Below are 17,545 nucleotides of genomic sequence, written 5' to 3' on the forward strand. Positions count from 1 at the left end.
GTGTGAGGACCAAGCAGTTTGGCTGTGCTTGTGATGAGGACAAAACATTAGTGATGCTGCAGGTTGGGAGCTGGGCTGTGGGTATCCTTCAATACAAAACCATAGCAGGAATGTTTTCATTGCCCCTTGCCCTGAAACTCAGTTTTCACTCAAGGCCATGTGAATGGGAGATGTATAAAATGATGCAGGATGATTCCTGCGCAAACATTTCCTCCTGTGATCCTGGTTCCTCAGGCCCCCATGGGTAAGTGGACATTAGCGCTCTGAACTTTACTATTGACCACACCCAATGGCCACTTTGCGGCAAGAGCCATCCCAGCTCAAGGCCGGAATGTGTTGGATAATAGCACGACAAGTAGAGAAATGCAGGGCAAATGATTTATTGAAGCAAGATGTTGAAACCTTTACATTTTCCAGAAGATCAGGTAATCACTGCAAGACAGAGGTACTACGATGTAAGATTTAATTTCCACACTCTTTCGTGATTCTCAGCTGAAATAGATAAAGAAAGAGAGAGAAGGTTATTCATACTGCCGCTGGGGATGACACATGAGCATAGACTGTCAGTCACAAGAAGTTATCAGTAAAGTTTTAACGGACAAAAGGCAAGGAGAATGGGCACAAGACAGGAAACCGGGGAGGCTGGTCAACTAAATATACCTGAGGTGACTACAACAAACCATGCAAGTTGTGAGAAAACCGTCCCCACAGTCTGGCAGATAAACTGAGAGGTGACTGCGTGTGAGGCTGAGGTTTCTAGTGGAAGGAGTGAGCCTCCCAGAATCTTTCCTCTGATATCCCAGGGCAGAGGACTCTACTTTTTCACTGCAAAGAGGATACAGGGGTGAAAGACTGGAAAATGGGTGGGAGGGGACTTTGGGGGTACTGGCTGGAGATTCCCAGGCTCATGGTGTGGCAATTCAACCCGATGGCACATCTCCTGGGCACTGAAAATTCAGTCCCTGCGGGCATTTGTGACAGAAACTCGTGACCTCAATCCAGCAGTCGATGTGCTGAGAGTCTCCTTTAAGTATCTTATTTTTGGACAAAGATGTAATTTAGGTGTGTCACCTTCACACGTGGACACAGGAGGCACAGCGAGCAAGGCGTGTGGTTGTGGGGTCCATAAGGGACGGAATGGGAGGTGGGGAGTGGTGGAGTGGGCCGAGTTGTGGTGGGGAGAGGCCTTGGCTCTGCAGGAGCTGGCTCGGTGTCCCCCTTCTGCCCGCACCAGCTGCCCTCCATGCTGTCAGGGCACCGAGCTGATTCCCTCCCTCCAGCTGTCTCCCTATTCAACATCCCAACACCCGACACGAGATTCCCCAGTGACTGTGTCCACTGGGCGAGGGGAGCTCGCCCTCAGAAAAGCTCCCAGGCAGGGGGGCAGCCACACTTTGACCCTTTAACACCACTGCGTGGGGTCCCAGTTGTCCTCCTCCTCAGGGCACTATGGGGCACCTGGCGCCCAGGGAAGTGACCTGGGCAGGGATGTGCCCAGACTTAGTGTAGCTGCCACATGTAACGCGCCATCCACCCTGTGGCCACCCGTCACCCTCTCAGGAGCAAGCTGTGAGGCTCCGCCTCCTGTGCCCCTGACAGAGCAGCACCCTGACTGCCTTCCTGGCTACTCAGCTGAGCAGTAGCCCCTGTGCACAAAGAAGAAAGAAATTACCAAAATAGTTTTAAGTGCGTCTCTTCTGGAATCGGAGATGTTATCTGTGCAACTCTTCACATCCAAAACGGCCTGAACGGCTTCTGGAGGTGCACCATATTTTGCAAGTGATAGCTTGAAGGCATTTGTAGGTGCCTTGAGGAACTTTGAGAGATCTTCAACAAAGGTTGGACAGGCCAACGCATTGGCTAGCGAAGAAAAAGAAATACAATCGATATAAGGAAAATCACGCATTTCCTTGGTTCCGTGAGGTTAGAACTAGACAGGAACCCCAGGGGTTTTATGATCTCATCCCACAGCGGTCCCGACATGGCAGCTGGGGCTTCCTCAGATCTCAGAGGAAGCACAGAAGAGCCAGGACTAGAATACTGGCTTACTAATCCCTAGTTCAGTTTTTATCCTTTTTAAAGCACATCCCTTTGTCTCCAGGACTCTCCTGGTTTGCTGACATTCACTTTCTTTATAATTCAAACAATTAAGTTTTGCCTATACAGGATGACACCTTGTTTTTGTGTTGAATATCAGAGAAGAGGAGGTTTGAGTATCAATTTTTTATTTTTTAACAATGTTTTAATGTTCACTTGTTTTTGAAAGGGAGAGAGCACAAGACGCGGGGTGTGGTGTGGAGAGGGGGTTACAGAGAGAGAGAGAGAGAGAGGGAGACACAGATTCCGAAGCAGGCTCCAGGCTCTGAGCTGTGAGCACAGAGCCGGGCGTGGGGCTTGAACCACGCGGACAGTGAGATCATGACCTGAGCCGAGGTCCCACACTTCAACGACTATGCCACCCAAGTGCCCCTGAGTATCAAGTTTGTAAGTGAATAGCAGAGTGAGACCTTACCAGAGAGCGGAGAAGTGTGGGTAATCTGGAGAAGAGTAGATCAAACTATATATGTTGGAGGATGCTACTTTGAGACTAAATCAAAGAATAAGATTGTTATTGGATGCAGGCATGGTAAAAAGTTAAACGCACGCATACAAAACAACCCTCAGGTCACCAGTCTGAACATCTTTAAATCTTATACACAAAGTTATGATTGTTTTATTTTCCCTGCAGTGATGTACAGAATTGCTTAGAGAGGGTGAGTGACAGGAACTGAGGCTCTTTCCTGAACCCAGTGGGATGGTGCGGAAGCCTGAAGTGACCAGTGTTCCTGGTGTGGGCTCTTTATCCCCCACCCCCTGTCTTTGTAAGCATGCTGCAGCTGGGAAGTGCCCTACTAGGCTCTGATCTGAGCCCTGATCATAGAAGTTGAGAGGTTCAATCAGAGGCAACGTGGGGAAAGAGGAGGGTATTTAAAAAGTCAGATGAAACAGAATGACTCAAGAAGACGTGGGTCCGTATCACGGGTAAGAAGACTTACAAAAATATTGTTGAATGGATGGCTAGAATTGATCCAGATGGACAGAAATCCCACGATTGCACTAGTTCTACTAGTCCTAGTTCTAGTCTTAGCAGAACTGGTAGTACTCCTGGAAAAGCAGGGAGACTGGCAGATACAGTGAGATCTACTCACTAGTAGATATAGTGAGTGCTGCTGCTTCCCAGAGCCCCCTTGAAGACTTATTATTTAGAGACTCAGAGAACACTAGGTCTTCTGCCCCTTCTTCTTCTTTTTTTAAAGAAAGCCACTTAAGTTGACCTAGTTCAGAAAAGGGTACTCACCAGGGCTGGTGCTGGTCTGATTAGAAATGATACTCACCCTCATAGCAGCAAAGAGCCAGAGTGACCAGCAGGACACTCAGGAACAGCCTCATGGTTTATTTTGCTTTGAGTTTTCGGCTTTAGTGAAGGGTGAGCAGTTAGTCACTGAACTCAGGAGCCTGAGGAGCCCAGGAGTATATACAGCTAGAGGGCCTCCCTCGTGCTGCCCAGATAAACATGTGGTCACGTCACGGGCCTGGCTTTCAGCCCTCCCTTCCTTAGTCAGGGCTCGTGCAATCTATCGGTGTCACAGACCCCAATGCCTGGGTCAGTGTTCCTGTATACAGGCATTGCTGGCACCAGGCATGTCTCCTTTGTAGCAATAACTGAGGTTGTAGTTTTACAAGTGTATAGTTGGTTAGTTGATGCACACCGCCCTTGACATTAACTCCTTGACTGAAGATGCAGCCTCTGGTTCTGTTCATCTTAAGCGTAGTGCCCGGCACACCGGGGAAGGAAATCAAATATTCTTTGAATAAGTGAAGGACCTGAATCAAGAAACCACTACTCTTGGTTAGGGTATATCTTCAATGTGAAATGATGCTTGCTAGGCCGCGTTTGCCTCTGGGCAGGTGAGAGGCAGAAAGGTCAGTAGCATCAGAATCAGAGTAAGAAATGAGTGGTTTTCGGTATCCCAAGATGCCACCGGGAAGACTCCCTCCCCAACTAATTTCCCATTCTAAGCTCAGATGTTTAAAAGTATCAAAATATATTTCTTTTTTTTTTAAATATATGAAATTTATTGTCAGATTGGTTTCCATACAACACCCAGTGCTCATCCCAAAAGGTGCCCTCCTCAATACCCATCACCCACCCTCCCCTCCCTCCCTCCCCCCCCATCAACCCTCTGTTTGTTCTCAGTTGTTAAGAGTCTCTTATGCTTTGGCTGTCTCCCACTCTAACCTCTTTTTTTTTTCCTTCCCCTCCCCCGTGGGTTTCTGTTAAGTTTCTCAGGATCCACATGAGAGTGAAAACATATGGTATCTGTCTTTCTCTGTGTGACTTATTCAAAAGATATTTCAAATCAAGTCAGGCTCTCCATTGACCAAAAGAAGCTCCTTGTTAGCTTTCTTGTCCACTGGAAGGGTCAGATCTTCTGAGTCATCAGGGTCCAGGCAATAGAGATACCCAAGGGGCTCATCCTTGGCCTCTCCCCAGCTATGAGCAGGTTGCTCTCTGGCAGCACAGGGAAGGCATGTAAACTTCTTACTGAAGGTATTAGGACATCAGTCTTGTAATACAGAGGGAGCCCCTGTGAGAGCCATTGCAGGGTATATAGAATTCTGACATAAAGGAATAGCTGGAGGGGGGCTCCCGAGGGAAGGGCATGAAACAAGACAACATGGCATAAACCACGTGTCTTGGGAATGTCAGGTACCTAGGTTACCCCAAAACATGTAATACATGCAAGAGTACCGGTGGGAGAGGGAAGGCTTTGTGACTGGAGAGGCAGGATGGGCCAAGTCAAGGGGAGTTCCATTTGACTCTGTGTGATGTGGGAGCAGAACGGGTGGGTGAGGTGAGACACTTGTGGGTTCATTTGCACCAGTGCACGCAGGCTGGGTCTCAGATCTCAAGTCAAAATCACACGGGCTTTTCATATCCATTATTGTGGTTATCATTAAAAAAAAAAAAAGATAGGTAATAATAAGAGTGTGCCAGGGTGTGGAGCAAAAGGAAGCATTGTGAATTTTGGGGGGAATGTAAAATGATGCAGCTTCTGAGGCTAAGAGCCGGACGTCCCTCAAAAAATTAAAAGTAGAGTCAGTCAGTCAAGTTCACTTCTGAGGACATATGCAAAAGAATTGAAAGCAGAGTCTCAAAGACATATTTGCATACCCACGTTTATACTAGCGTTATTCAATGGCCAAGAGGTGCAAACCACCCAGTGGTCATGGGTAGATGAGTCAATCAATGAAATATGGTACATGCATGTAATATTCTTCACATTCACCCTTCTAAAGCAAGGAAACCCTGTCGCGTGCTACGACATGAGTGAACCTTGAGGACAGTACATTAAGGGAAAATAGCCATTAGAAAAGACAAATACTGCATGATCCCACTAATATGAGGTACTTCGAGTAGTCCGATTCATAGAAATAGAGAACAGAATGGTGCTTGGCAGGGGCTGAGGGACGGAAAATATCATGTTCCATAAAAGTCCAGTCCTCGAAGTCATAGTGAGCTGATTCTGCCTGAAATGTAGGTGTAAAACCTAGGTTTTTAGGTGCAAATGGGTTGCAAAACCTCTTGTGGCCAATAACAGTGGCAATGAAAAGAGCAGCACGACTTTTTGCCTGCTAGCTATGGCCGGACAATGCGCAAACATAATTGATCATCTCCGATGATCGCTACAAATTTCCATGCGATTACATTTCCTCTTTTAAGTTGAGTCAACTAACTTGCAGAAGGCAGGGACCTTGCTCACGCTCATTCAGTTTAGAAGACAGTAGGTCTCGCGCAGGCACGGTGGCTTGTGAATGATAAAGTAACAAAGTGGTACCTTCTGTTGGGGTGGGTGGGGGTGGTGACACGTCAGATGTAACGGAGGTGGATGGCATTGAAATTCTCTGCTTGCATCTCAGTTTCTGACTCAGTTGATGATCCTCAAGCTAGTTTCTTCCTCTCTCTCTGTCTCCACTCTCTTCTTCTACTACTCTTTAAAAAGGATAATTTACTGACAACACCAAATGCTGGTTGGGATGTGGAGCAACAGGAACCCTCATTCATTGCGGGTGGGAATGCAAAATGGTACAGCCACCTTGGGAAACAGTTTGGGAGTTTCCTATGAAAGTGAACATAGTCTTGTGTTTCTTGGTATTTACACAAAGGAGCTGAAGACACGTCTGCACAAAACCTGCACATGATGTTTTTGGCACTTGTATTCATCGTTGCCAAAATTCGGAAGCAATTAAGATGTCCTTCAGTAGGTCAATGGCTAAAGAAACAGTGATCCCTTCGGACTTGGAATATAGTTCTAAAACTATGTGGCATTGAGCTCTTAAAGCTGGTTTGTGAGCCATGAAAAGGCATGGAAGGCCCTTAAATACATATTACGGAAGAAAAGAAGCCAACCTGAAGAGCTGTGTACTATATGATCACAGCTATATGACATCCTGGAAAGGCAGAATTATTGAGAAGGTAACCAACAGCAGGGTCTGTCGGTTGGGATGGAAAGAAGGATGAGTATACACACTGCAGAGGATTTGCAGGCTGGTGACGCTGCTCCGTATGAGACTATGATGGTGGCTACATGTCATTATGGGTCTGTCAAAAGCCATCAAACATGTAAAACCTGAGTGAAATCTACTGCCAACTACTGACTGTGAGTGTTGATGATGTGTCTGTATGGGTTCACCGATGGTAACAATCATACCATCAGGTGTGGCAAGTTGATGGTGGGGGAGGCTGTGCATGTGTGGGGGTGAGGAGCACATTGGAACTCCGCGGGCTCTGCTCGAGTTTTCTGTGAACCTAAAACTTCTCTAAAACAATAAACACGATTTGAAAAAGGGAAACATCTTGTTAAAAAAATTCCCTTCAAGCAAGAAAACAATCAGAAAAAAAAAATGAATCAATGGAACTGTCACCACATACAGATCGTTGATCACCTGTCAGGAAAAATCTAAGCTGATCAATGGAAAAAAAGTATTGGAACTGATAAAAGTTCTTAATGTAGCTGAATATAAGATTAGCATGTAAACATCAATCACTTTCTGATCAGTCTGCTCTCCTCATGACATGACATCATGAAAAACAACGATGCCATTGGGAACAGAACAATAGCAGCAACAAAAATATGTTGAAATGTATGTAAGTGGGAATATGCAAAACTGTAAGGATACAATCAAGAAATTTTACTTACAGAGATATAAAAGGAATCACAGCATCACAGGCATGCACTTTTCTCCTTAAGGGAATAGTAAAACACTTAAGGAAGCCCATTATTCTCAAATTATTTTATAAATCCAATCCAGCCCCACATTGGGCAGTTTTACCCTTTATTTTGAATTCTCAGGAGCTGTCTGGATCTTGCAGAGCAGAATGTGTTCATCTTTTGAGCGGTGTGAGCAGTGTGGAAGGGCCCAACTTTAGGGCCAGACCACTGGTTCAGCTCAGCTCTGGCACTTTCTACCTGCGGGGACATCAGCAAGTTACTAACCCTCTTGGCCTGGTGCCTCATCTGTCAAATAAGGCGAGAATAATAGTGCCTACCTCATCGGATTGACGTTAGGGTAAACGAAGTATTAAAGGAAAATGCTCAGCACAGGGTCTGGCAGTAACTGGCAGTTACTTCAATATGTAACAGAAAGGAAAATGTGGAACTAGAATATGAAGCCAAATAAACCAGCTCACTCCCAAGTAGATCTCGAACTGACTCGAAATGACTCTTCCAACGAGGAATGTTATTTATCCTAAAGGCTAACAAAGTGTGCTTCAGAGTTTGGCTTCGGTTCCGTTGGGATGTCTCTCCGGTAACGTGGGATTTCTCTCAGTTAACATTTCCCCCCATTACTTTTCGGTCACTTGATGTATTGTTTTATGACCACATTGAAATTGCCGTTGTGATTTTCAATTCCTAAACACCAAATACTGGAACTAAAGGCATAGGAGAGTTGTGGGTGGCGATAGATATCAGGTATCTCCAAGGCACACAGGGTCTCGGGGCCCCTCTTCACAGAAGGATGTGCACACAGAAGGATGGGCACACGTGTCCTTTGGTTGAGGTTGAGATCCCAGGGATTCTCTGGAGTTTGTCCATAAGTCGTTAACATATACATATGGCACGGAAAGATTTAAGACATCGCTTCTGGATCATAAGGGCTACAGATCCTGTTACGATGGGTGTGTGATGTGGTCACACTGGTTCTCATGTCCCATGTTCCCCCGAGACATATTCTGGCTCCAATTTATGAAGACAGAGGTGTGTATGTCATCCATTAGATCTTACACAGCACCGACTCTGTCTGTGTGTACAGATCTCTAGACTCCAGAAAAGTCATTTGAAGTAATATTTTGCGGAACACAAACTTTTTTCTATGGGAAGTGTTTCTGATTCCTTGCTTTGGATGAAATCAGAGGACTTATTTTCAGTGGGGATGATAAGTCATTAGAAATAATTTTGAGTGATAGGTCACAATGTCATCTTTAGCTGGTACCCAGGGGGATTCAAAGAATCGAGTGGCATGGCTCCCACAGACTCACTCTGTTCACATCTGTACGTCCATGTGATGAAAATTCAGGATTTACATCTGTGAAGATGAAAAACATGAACCAAACGGTCTCATTTTGGCAATAAATGCTCTTCATGGACATAGAAAACTAAAAAAGGCTTCATTCAGATCTTCAAGAGATGTAGTTAGGGGTGCCTGGATGGCTCGGTTGCTTAAGAGTGTGAGTCTTGATTTCAGCTCAGGTCACGATGTCATGGTTCATGAGTTCGAGCCCCATATCGGGCTCTGCACTGACAGTGTGGAGCCTGCTTGGGAATGTCTCTCTTCCCCTCTCTCGGCCCCTCTCCTGGTCTCTCTCTCAAAAAGAAATAAATTACCTTAAAAGAGATGATTTTCCCAATACATTTTACATCATAGATTCAAGAAGGATCCAAAACTGAGATATGTATGTCTTTATGCAAAGCTTCAGGCATCTTTGATAGCACCCAAATCACCAATGTACCGGATCTCACAAACTCCACAAAGCCATTTTATTACTTTTTCCCTTGGCATTGTGCACTGTTGAGCCCATGAGATTTTTGCCTGAGTTTCCTCAGGGCAATATGTGAGCTGACCAAGCCATTCCTTTCTACTCTCACACACTGCCTGCCAGTAACCCTCATACCCTGAAAGCGTGCTCAGACTTCTTGCTACCAGCTGTGAGCTGCAGAAAGGAAGCCCATGACATGGAGAAGGCCACTGGGCGTCAGAGATGGTTTCCTTCACCCGTTTGCCAACTGTTGCCAGAACTCAATGGTCCTATGGTGTCCGAATCTCTTTTCTGAGTCACACACAGGGGGAAAGAGTGAAGGAAAACATCACAAATATTCAGTTTGGTACAGAATTTTCCATAAAAGTTTCTCATCGTGTGCACTGCTTTACTTGAGCAGTTCATGCTGGGAATCCAGTCCAGGTACCATGTCTTCCTTTGTTTCTTTTTTTCACTTTATTATTTATTTATCTTTGAGAGGGGGCAGAGGGCCAGAGAGGGAGAGACTGAGAATCCCAAGCAGACTTTCCACTGTCAGTGCAGAGCCCAATGCGGAGCTTGAATTCATGAGCCATGAGATCATGCCTGAGCCAAATCAGATGCTTAAGCGATTGAGCCACCCAGGTGCCCCCAGGCGCCCCTTCAGATACGATCTGGAGTTTGAGGACCCTTCCTCCAACTGCACATTGACTTCATACATTGCCACCTGTTACTGGGGTCCTCCTCTTACCCAGCTGTGTCATGCACTGTCCCTGGATGGCATGACCCTTCCTTCCTTCCTTCCTTCCTTCCTTCCTTCCTTCCTTCCTGGGGAGGCAGAGTTTTGTTCATCCCATTCTGCTTCAGCAATAAAGTGTTAACTGTGTATTTGAAAATAGCCACCAACTCATAGATGATGATGCTTTGCTATGTACCCAAGAAGAACAGATACACATTTACCCAGCCCCATGGGTTGTGGATGAGTTAGTCCCTTTGCTCCATATGCACCTTCTCTGTGGCAATACTGTTCAAAATAAGACTAAGACGAACAGTGTTAACTCATGAGACAAAATTTTCCGCAGATTTGCAAAGTCTTGAACATCAACTCACTACCTTATATCATACCCCATTCTCGGACTCAGGCAAATTCATACACAAATCCACTGGCAAATTACACACTAAACCGATTACATGTAACAAGCGTACAGTGGTCCCATGCCCCCCCCCCCCCCATGACACAAGAAACACACGGGCTGCAATTAAATGAGCTGTGAAGCACTTCACACATGAAATTGTCATGGGCCCATGAGATTTCCAGGGAGAATGCCAGCATTTTTCTTCTGCCAACAGAAGACTCTTGAATGTCAAGGACTCTCCCTTCATCCCGATCTCCTTTTAAGTTGGAGTCAAGGCTACCAGACCAAGGTGAGACTCTGTTAGAATATATGTGTTCTATATGAGTGACTGGTGTTACAGAGAGCAATCCCAGAGGGGAGGTCTTGCAGCATTCAAGGACAAGTGCTCCCCACTCTTCATGACCATCCCCACAGTCAGTCAGGTGTGCTGGTCCATCCCTGATGTACATGCTCTTCATTGTAAGTCAGGCCCCACATGTGAATGAGAAACTTGAAGACAGCAGGTCACAACCTCATCAAATGTACCGTTGAATAAGGGGGAACTTGACTTTTCTGCCAACACTTAAGTAAATGGCACTCAGATGCCACTTAGGATGATGAAAATAAACAGATAGTCTCCACCTTTAGCCTAGGGACTATAACAGCTTCCCTGTGGTGTGACTAACAGGTTGAGTGAAGTTGGTTATAAATTTTGGAAGAGCTGCATGAAGAAGGGGGCCAAATCACCTCAGGACTTGTGAGGTGTGCCAGGAAACCAATGAATTAATACTCACTGTACACATCTCAAGACTATCCTTTGCTTACGTTTATACCTTGCTTATCAGAAAGACCTTTCTTCTTGAGTAGTCTTTTGTAGTGAAGTGGACAGTAAAGGTAACTGGCTCCTTGTGAGTATTGATCTTCACAATATTATTAATAATTTTGTCATAATTATTATTATTATTTTAGACAGAGAGAAAGAGAGCACGAGCAGGGCAGAGGTGCAGGGGGGGCAGAGAGAGGGGAAGAGAGAGAGAGATAGACAGAGACAGAGAGAGACAGAGACAGAGAGAGGGGGAGAGAGAGAGAATCTTAACCAGGCTCCATGCTGGGCATGGGGCTCGATCCTATGACCCTGGGATCATGACTTGAACTGCAGTCAAGAGTCAGATACTCAATGAGCTGCACCCCAGTATTGATCCTCTTTAATCTCCATTACACTCTAATATTTATGTACACATAGCTTAAGCATCTTCCCCAATCTCTCATTTGTAGATCTGCCACCCTGAGTTTAAGACATCAGACCTCAAGGAAGTTTTCTTATGCCAGCATTAGCCAGTACACAGATATTGACCAATTAAGCTTATGTGTTGATTAATTAATGTATTTATTATGATAATAAGTCATGTTATCATGTTGTAGGCAACAAACATACCAGCGATTCACTTTTCTATAGGTCAGGCAAGTGGTCTCCAGCAGGCTGAAAGCTAAAACCAAGTCTCTGTAGATTACATCACGGTGTGTCAGATAGGCTCTATATTTTCTTAGCTCTAGAGTTGCTTTGTCTACTCATCTCTCTGTCGCTAGAACTGAAGGCCTGTGAGTTACATATCCCAGACTCTCTTGCCAGTGCTGCCTTGTTAGGTTCTCCAGTGGAAGGCACTGATGGGACTTTGAAGGTGGGAAGAGAGCAAACGTCACGTTTTCTCAGCTTTGGACGTCACCTCTTGCATGGTTGTAGAAGCAGGGTCTACCTTACCTACAGAGGCCCAGCAAAGACCGTGCTTTACAAATTATGGGATCATGGAAAATGACTCCCTTACCAGGTGATATTCAGGGAGGCTTCTTGGCGGGTATGACAAGAAGATAAAGAAAGCGTCTATGTTAGAGTAACAGCCAACCTTCAACAACTTTGCACAGAGTCCAAACAGAAAGGCCTGGACTCACTGCATGCTTGGACCTGAACAACATGGACTTTTGGGGAAGCGGGCAAAACTGCAATCAGGTGAAACCCAGGTTGGCTGTAGCTATTTGCCAGTGCTCTGAATCAGTTCCTTCCACCCCAATGCCTGGGTTGCTTGAACCCACAAGCAGGAATCCTCTCTGGAAGTGAGCTCAAATTATCTTTGGGGGTTTTTTATACTCCTCTGTGCCCATAGCCCTAAAACTAGGGAAAACACTTGTCTGTCTGCGTTCCCCTGAGTATGCTCACTTCTGCGCAAACCGATGAACAGGACTCAGACACATCTGTTTCATCCCTTTAATACCCCGCACGTCCATCGCTTCTCCACCCACGTTGACTTTTAACTGAAATTCCAGAATTCCTTCCTGTATCATAAGCCACTTAGGATCTCCATCCCCAGTGGGATACAAGTTCTTGGAGTGATACTGCTTTGCACTTCTGGCCCAGTGGGATTGTTAGGTCCCCTCACAGGGAAGGCTTTGCTGCCCCATTGAAGAGAATCATTCACAGGCTTCCGGCCCCCAGTGTTTCTGGTTTCCATCCCCCCACCCTCACATCTTGCAACAATCTCCAGTAGCCCAGAGAGTAAACACATGATGCAATGCAAGTCAGACCATGCTGGGGCTCCCATATCTTTGCTGATGATTCTTGCGTTTTGTACCGTAGTCTGGAATTATCTTTTGTTCAATTCCATTGTTACTTCCTCACCATCAAGTCTCTGCCCAGGAAACCTTTTCTCTCATTCATAGTCCCTCCACTGGGTCCTCCCACTGACCAAGTTCTTACACTCATCTTCATAAATTTTGTACTGAACATGCATTTTGTAGGGCCCTAGGGTAGGTTGCACCCAAATTTGCCACTTTGGCGTATTGATTATCTGAAATAAATTGAACTGAGAGACAATCGGTTGAAGAAAGACACTCAGACTGTCCTCTGTTGCCCTGAAAGCAGGAAATAAATCTCCCCATATAAGTTGTTTTCCCTGTATTGGGAAGTCAAGAGACATCCTTATCACCAGAGATAGAAAATTGAGAGCCCAGAAGACTCTCCTTGTTACCTTTTACTGACTTATCACTGCAGCCCAAATTCTGTTTGGAACTTCCTAGTAATTATAGGTCTCAAAATTAAGTTTTCTTTCTCCTATGAATTCCGCACAGTTTTATGGTCTCTTTGTCTAAAATGTATAAAAACTTCCTGCCTAGGCAAGGGAAATACAAGCAAAAATGAACTATTGGGACATCATCAAGATAAAAAGCTTCCGCACAGGAAAGGAAACAATCAACAAAACTGAAAGGCAACCTACGGAATGAGAGAAGATATTTGCAAATGACAAACGTGATAAAGGATTAGTATCCGAAGTATAGAAACAACGTACTAAAGTCAACAGCAAAAACCAAATAATCCAGTGAAGAAATGTGCAGCAGACATGAATAGACACTTTTCCAAAGAAGACATACAGATGGCCAACAGACACATGAAAAGATGCTCAACATCGCTCATCATCAGGGAAATCCAAATCAAAACCACACCCAGATACCACCTGACACTGATCAGAGTGGCTAAAATGAACAACTCAGGAAACAACAGATGCTGGTGAGGAGTGGAGAAAAGGGATCCCTCTTGCACTGTTGGTGGGAATGCCAACTGGTGCAGCCACTCTGAAAACAGTGTGGAGGTTCCTCAAAAAATTAAAAATAGAATTACCCTACCACCCTGCCATAGCACTACTAGGAATTTATCCAAAGGATCCAGAAGTGCTGATTCATAAGGGCATGTACCCCAATGTTTATAGCAGTGCTATCAACAATAGGCAAATTATGGAAAGACCCTAAATGTCCATCAACTGATGAATGGATACAACAGATGTGGTTTATATATACAATGGAATAATACCTGGCAATGAGAAAGAATGAAATCTTGCCATTTGCAACAACATGAATGGAACGGGAGGGTATTATGCTAAGTGAAATAAGTCATTCAGAGAAAGACAGATACCATATGTTTTCACTCAAATGTGGAATTTGAGAAACTTAACAGAAGAACACGGGGGAAGGGAAGGGAGGAAAATAGTATCAAACAGAGAGGGAGGCAAACCATAAGAGTCTCTTCAATACAGAGAACAAACTGAGGGTTGATGGGGGGAACAGGGCAGAAGGGAAATGGGTGATGGTCACTGAGGAGGTCACTTGCTGGGATGAGCACTGGTTGTTGTATGTAAGCGATGAATCATGGGAATCTACTCCTGAAACCAAGAGCACATAGTATACAATGCATGTTAGCTAACTTTAAAAAAATAATTTTTTTAATGTTTTTTAAATTTATTTTTGACACACAGAGAGAGAGACACAGCTCATGAACGGGGAAGGGCAGAGAGAGAGGGAGACAGAATCCGAAGCAGTCTCCAGGCTCTGAGCTGTCAGCACAGAGCCTATTGCGGGGCTCGAATTCACAGACCATGAGATCATGAGGTGAGCCGAAGTCGGACGCTCAATCGACTGAGCCACCCAGGCACCCCTGCATGTTAGCTAACTTGACAATAAATTATATTTAGGCAAAAAAAAAAAAAAAAAAAACCACAAAAACTTTCTAACTTGGTCATTTCTTTAGGTCCCAATTTTATTCTTGGGCGTTCTTTATTATGCATATATAATAAAACTCATGGGTTTTTTTCCTCCTATGAATCCGTCTTATGGAAATGTATTTATTAGCCCCGCCTAAAGTCCTTGAAGGTAGAGAAAATTTTTTCCTTCCCTTCATTTTATGTCAAGCACTGTTCTTGACACTGAGGAGACATCAGTAAAGAAAACAAGCAAAAGTCTGTGCCCTCATGAAGCTTCTATTTTATTGAAGGGAGAGAAACGTTAAACCAAACCAGGAGGTAAATTAGATGGTATGTGAGGAGGCGGTAAGTGCCATGGAGAAAAGTGGGAGTAAAGGTAGGAATCATTATTTTAATTTGGGTGGACAGGAAAGGACTCCCTGAAGAGACGACCTTCGAGCTCAGGTGAACGAGGTGAGGGAGAGAGTGTGAGGTGGATGAGCATTCCTTGTGGAACACCTCCCCAAGGTCTGGCCAGACAGCTCTCTTAGTCCTTGTGTAAACACATATGGTCCTTAATTAACCTAGGGAGCAGTATTCCAGGAGACAACACACCTGTCCCGTTCACCAACTTATGGACTAATAATGACAAGATCCTCGAGAGTGTTCATTTTTTCACTTTGGATTCACTCCTTATCCAGAAGCCATGTGGCTTCTACCCTAACAATTTAACTAAAGCTCCTAATGTCTTCTATTTTAATCTTAAAGGCAGGTTCAGTTTTTTATAGCATAAGGGGTAGAGGTCATGTTTTCTTTCTTCCAGACGGTTATTAGCAATGTCTGTCCTAAAGAGAGTTTGTAAAACACTTTTTTTTAACATTTATTCATTTTTGAGAGACAGAGCATGAGTGGGGGAGGGAGCAAGAGAGAAGGAGGACACAGAATCCGCAGCAGGCTCCCAGGGTCTGAGCTGCCAGCACAGAGCCCGATGCGGGGCTTGACCTCACGGCCCACGAGATCATGAGCTGAAGTCAGATGCCTAACCGATGGAGCTACCCAGGCACCCCTATATGGGTCCATTTTTGAACGTTCTATTATGTTCTACATATGGTTGTCTATGTCTGTGCCAACACTAGTGTGGATCAAGGCAAATTGTGTTTCTCTTTCAGTAAGTTTCACTACCTTATACAGCAAGTCACCAGTCATGTTCATCCTAATCTTCTGGCCGTTGTCAGACACGTATTCTTCCATACGAATTTTAAAATAATTTTATCTAGTTCCTTGCTAAAGCTCCAATGGGATCCAGATCCAAAGTATATTACATTTACATATCCATTTTGGAACGATTGGCACTTTTATAATTAACATCCAAAGACATGGTGTGTATCTTACTTCTGATTTGTTCTGAGGTATTGTATGATTTTTTTCCTTTGGTGAATGGGATGCCTTTGGCCGTGTACGATTCTCACCGGCTATCTCATACCTCACAGAAACTTTTGTATTTTTATATGTTGAGCACATATACAGCCACTTACAAAGTATCTCATCTTATCATTTTAATACTTCCAGGATAGTTTCTGACATGTCTCATGTCTCTTGGTGTAAGAATAGAACTGCCTGCAAAAGAAAGTATTTTATCTCATTTGGAAATATTTATGCTGATTTCCTCTTCTTATTTTAACATGACGTTTAGAACTTACAAATCAACATTGACTAACAATGAATCTAACAGACATTCTGTTTCCCTGATTTTCATGGAAGTATTTTTGACACTCACTCTTTTGGAGTGAGGTTTGCTGTTGACTTTGAAAATGGATTTTTTTTTTTTCTTGGTTCTAAATAGTTTTCTTCTGTTTTTTCTTCACTTAGAAATTCTACTAAGAATGATAAAAAGATTTGATCAAATTACCTTTACTCATCTAATTATGAGGTTTTCTCTATTCATTTGCTGAGGTAATAATAACAATGCTAATTATGAATTTTGATGTACTTTCTGGAATCCCATACATGTGTTTAACCTTTCAAGTTAAGAGCCCTCTCTGGTTTTTGTCTTTTTGGTACACAGAGGAGAAATGTTACTATATGTACACACACATTTACACACTTTCGTGGTAACTAAAGGGACTGCTGAGGGGAGCCCAAGACTCAGTGGGACTGAGAGGAATGTTATTTTAATAATAATATTAAGTTCCATTTCCCTGGGTTACTCTCATTCTCTCATAAATGGACAGTGGAATTTTTCAGAGGCTGCGTGACATGTGATGTTGCAACATTTAAGACTGAAGCAAATAGGGGCGGCTGGGCGGCTCAGTCAGTTGAGCGTCCAACTTTGGCTCAGGTCATGATCTCGCGGTCTGTGAGTTCGAGCCCTGCATCGGGCTATGTGATGACAGTTCAGAGCCTGGAGCCTGCTTCGGATTCTGTGTCTCCCTCTCTCTCTCTGCCCCTCCCTCGCTCATGCTCTCTCACTCTCTCTGTCAAAAATAAATAAACATTAAAAAATTAAAAAAAAAGACTGAAGCAAATATATTAAATCAGCTGTCTTCTACTGAGCCCGACATGGAGACTTGGAAAAATCTAAAACTGCTACTCTTCTCACTGAGCAAGAGACATTTGAGTAAAGACCCAAGAGGTGAGAGACTCTGATTAAGAGTAAAACAGGATGTAAGAACTATTTCACACTGAATATTCCTATGTATTAAAAATACAATTGCAAGTACTGTAGTTGTTTAGAAACCATTTTTCAGTGGTTGGATTGTGTATTTTTGGAAAAGACACTGCTCAGAGATAGGGCCAAGTGGCAATCTATTCTATTTGGTTGCAGAAGTCATTTCTGAGTCTCTGATATTCCTTTATCTCCAAAAAGGCTA

At 44.1% G+C, this 17,545-nt stretch overlaps 1 long non-coding RNA gene across 1 annotated transcript; it reads right to left on the reverse strand.

The window, feature by feature from the left end:
• Positions 1-364: 364 nt before the first annotated feature.
• LOC147576423 (uncharacterized) lies at positions 365-3,483 on the reverse strand. Its single transcript, XR_015241411.1, has 3 exons — positions 3,375-3,483; positions 1,673-1,860; positions 365-492 (listed from the first exon to the last, which is right to left on the reverse strand). It is a non-coding gene; the product is annotated as an uncharacterized LOC147576423 (long non-coding RNA).
• Positions 3,484-17,545: the final 14,062 nt, after the last annotated feature.

Source organism: Puma concolor, chromosome D1 (genome assembly GCF_028749965.1).
Source record: "Puma concolor isolate L17-30 chromosome D1, mPumCon1.1.hap2, whole genome shotgun sequence".
In the NCBI taxonomy this organism is placed as follows: Eukaryota; Metazoa; Chordata; class Mammalia; order Carnivora; family Felidae; genus Puma; species Puma concolor.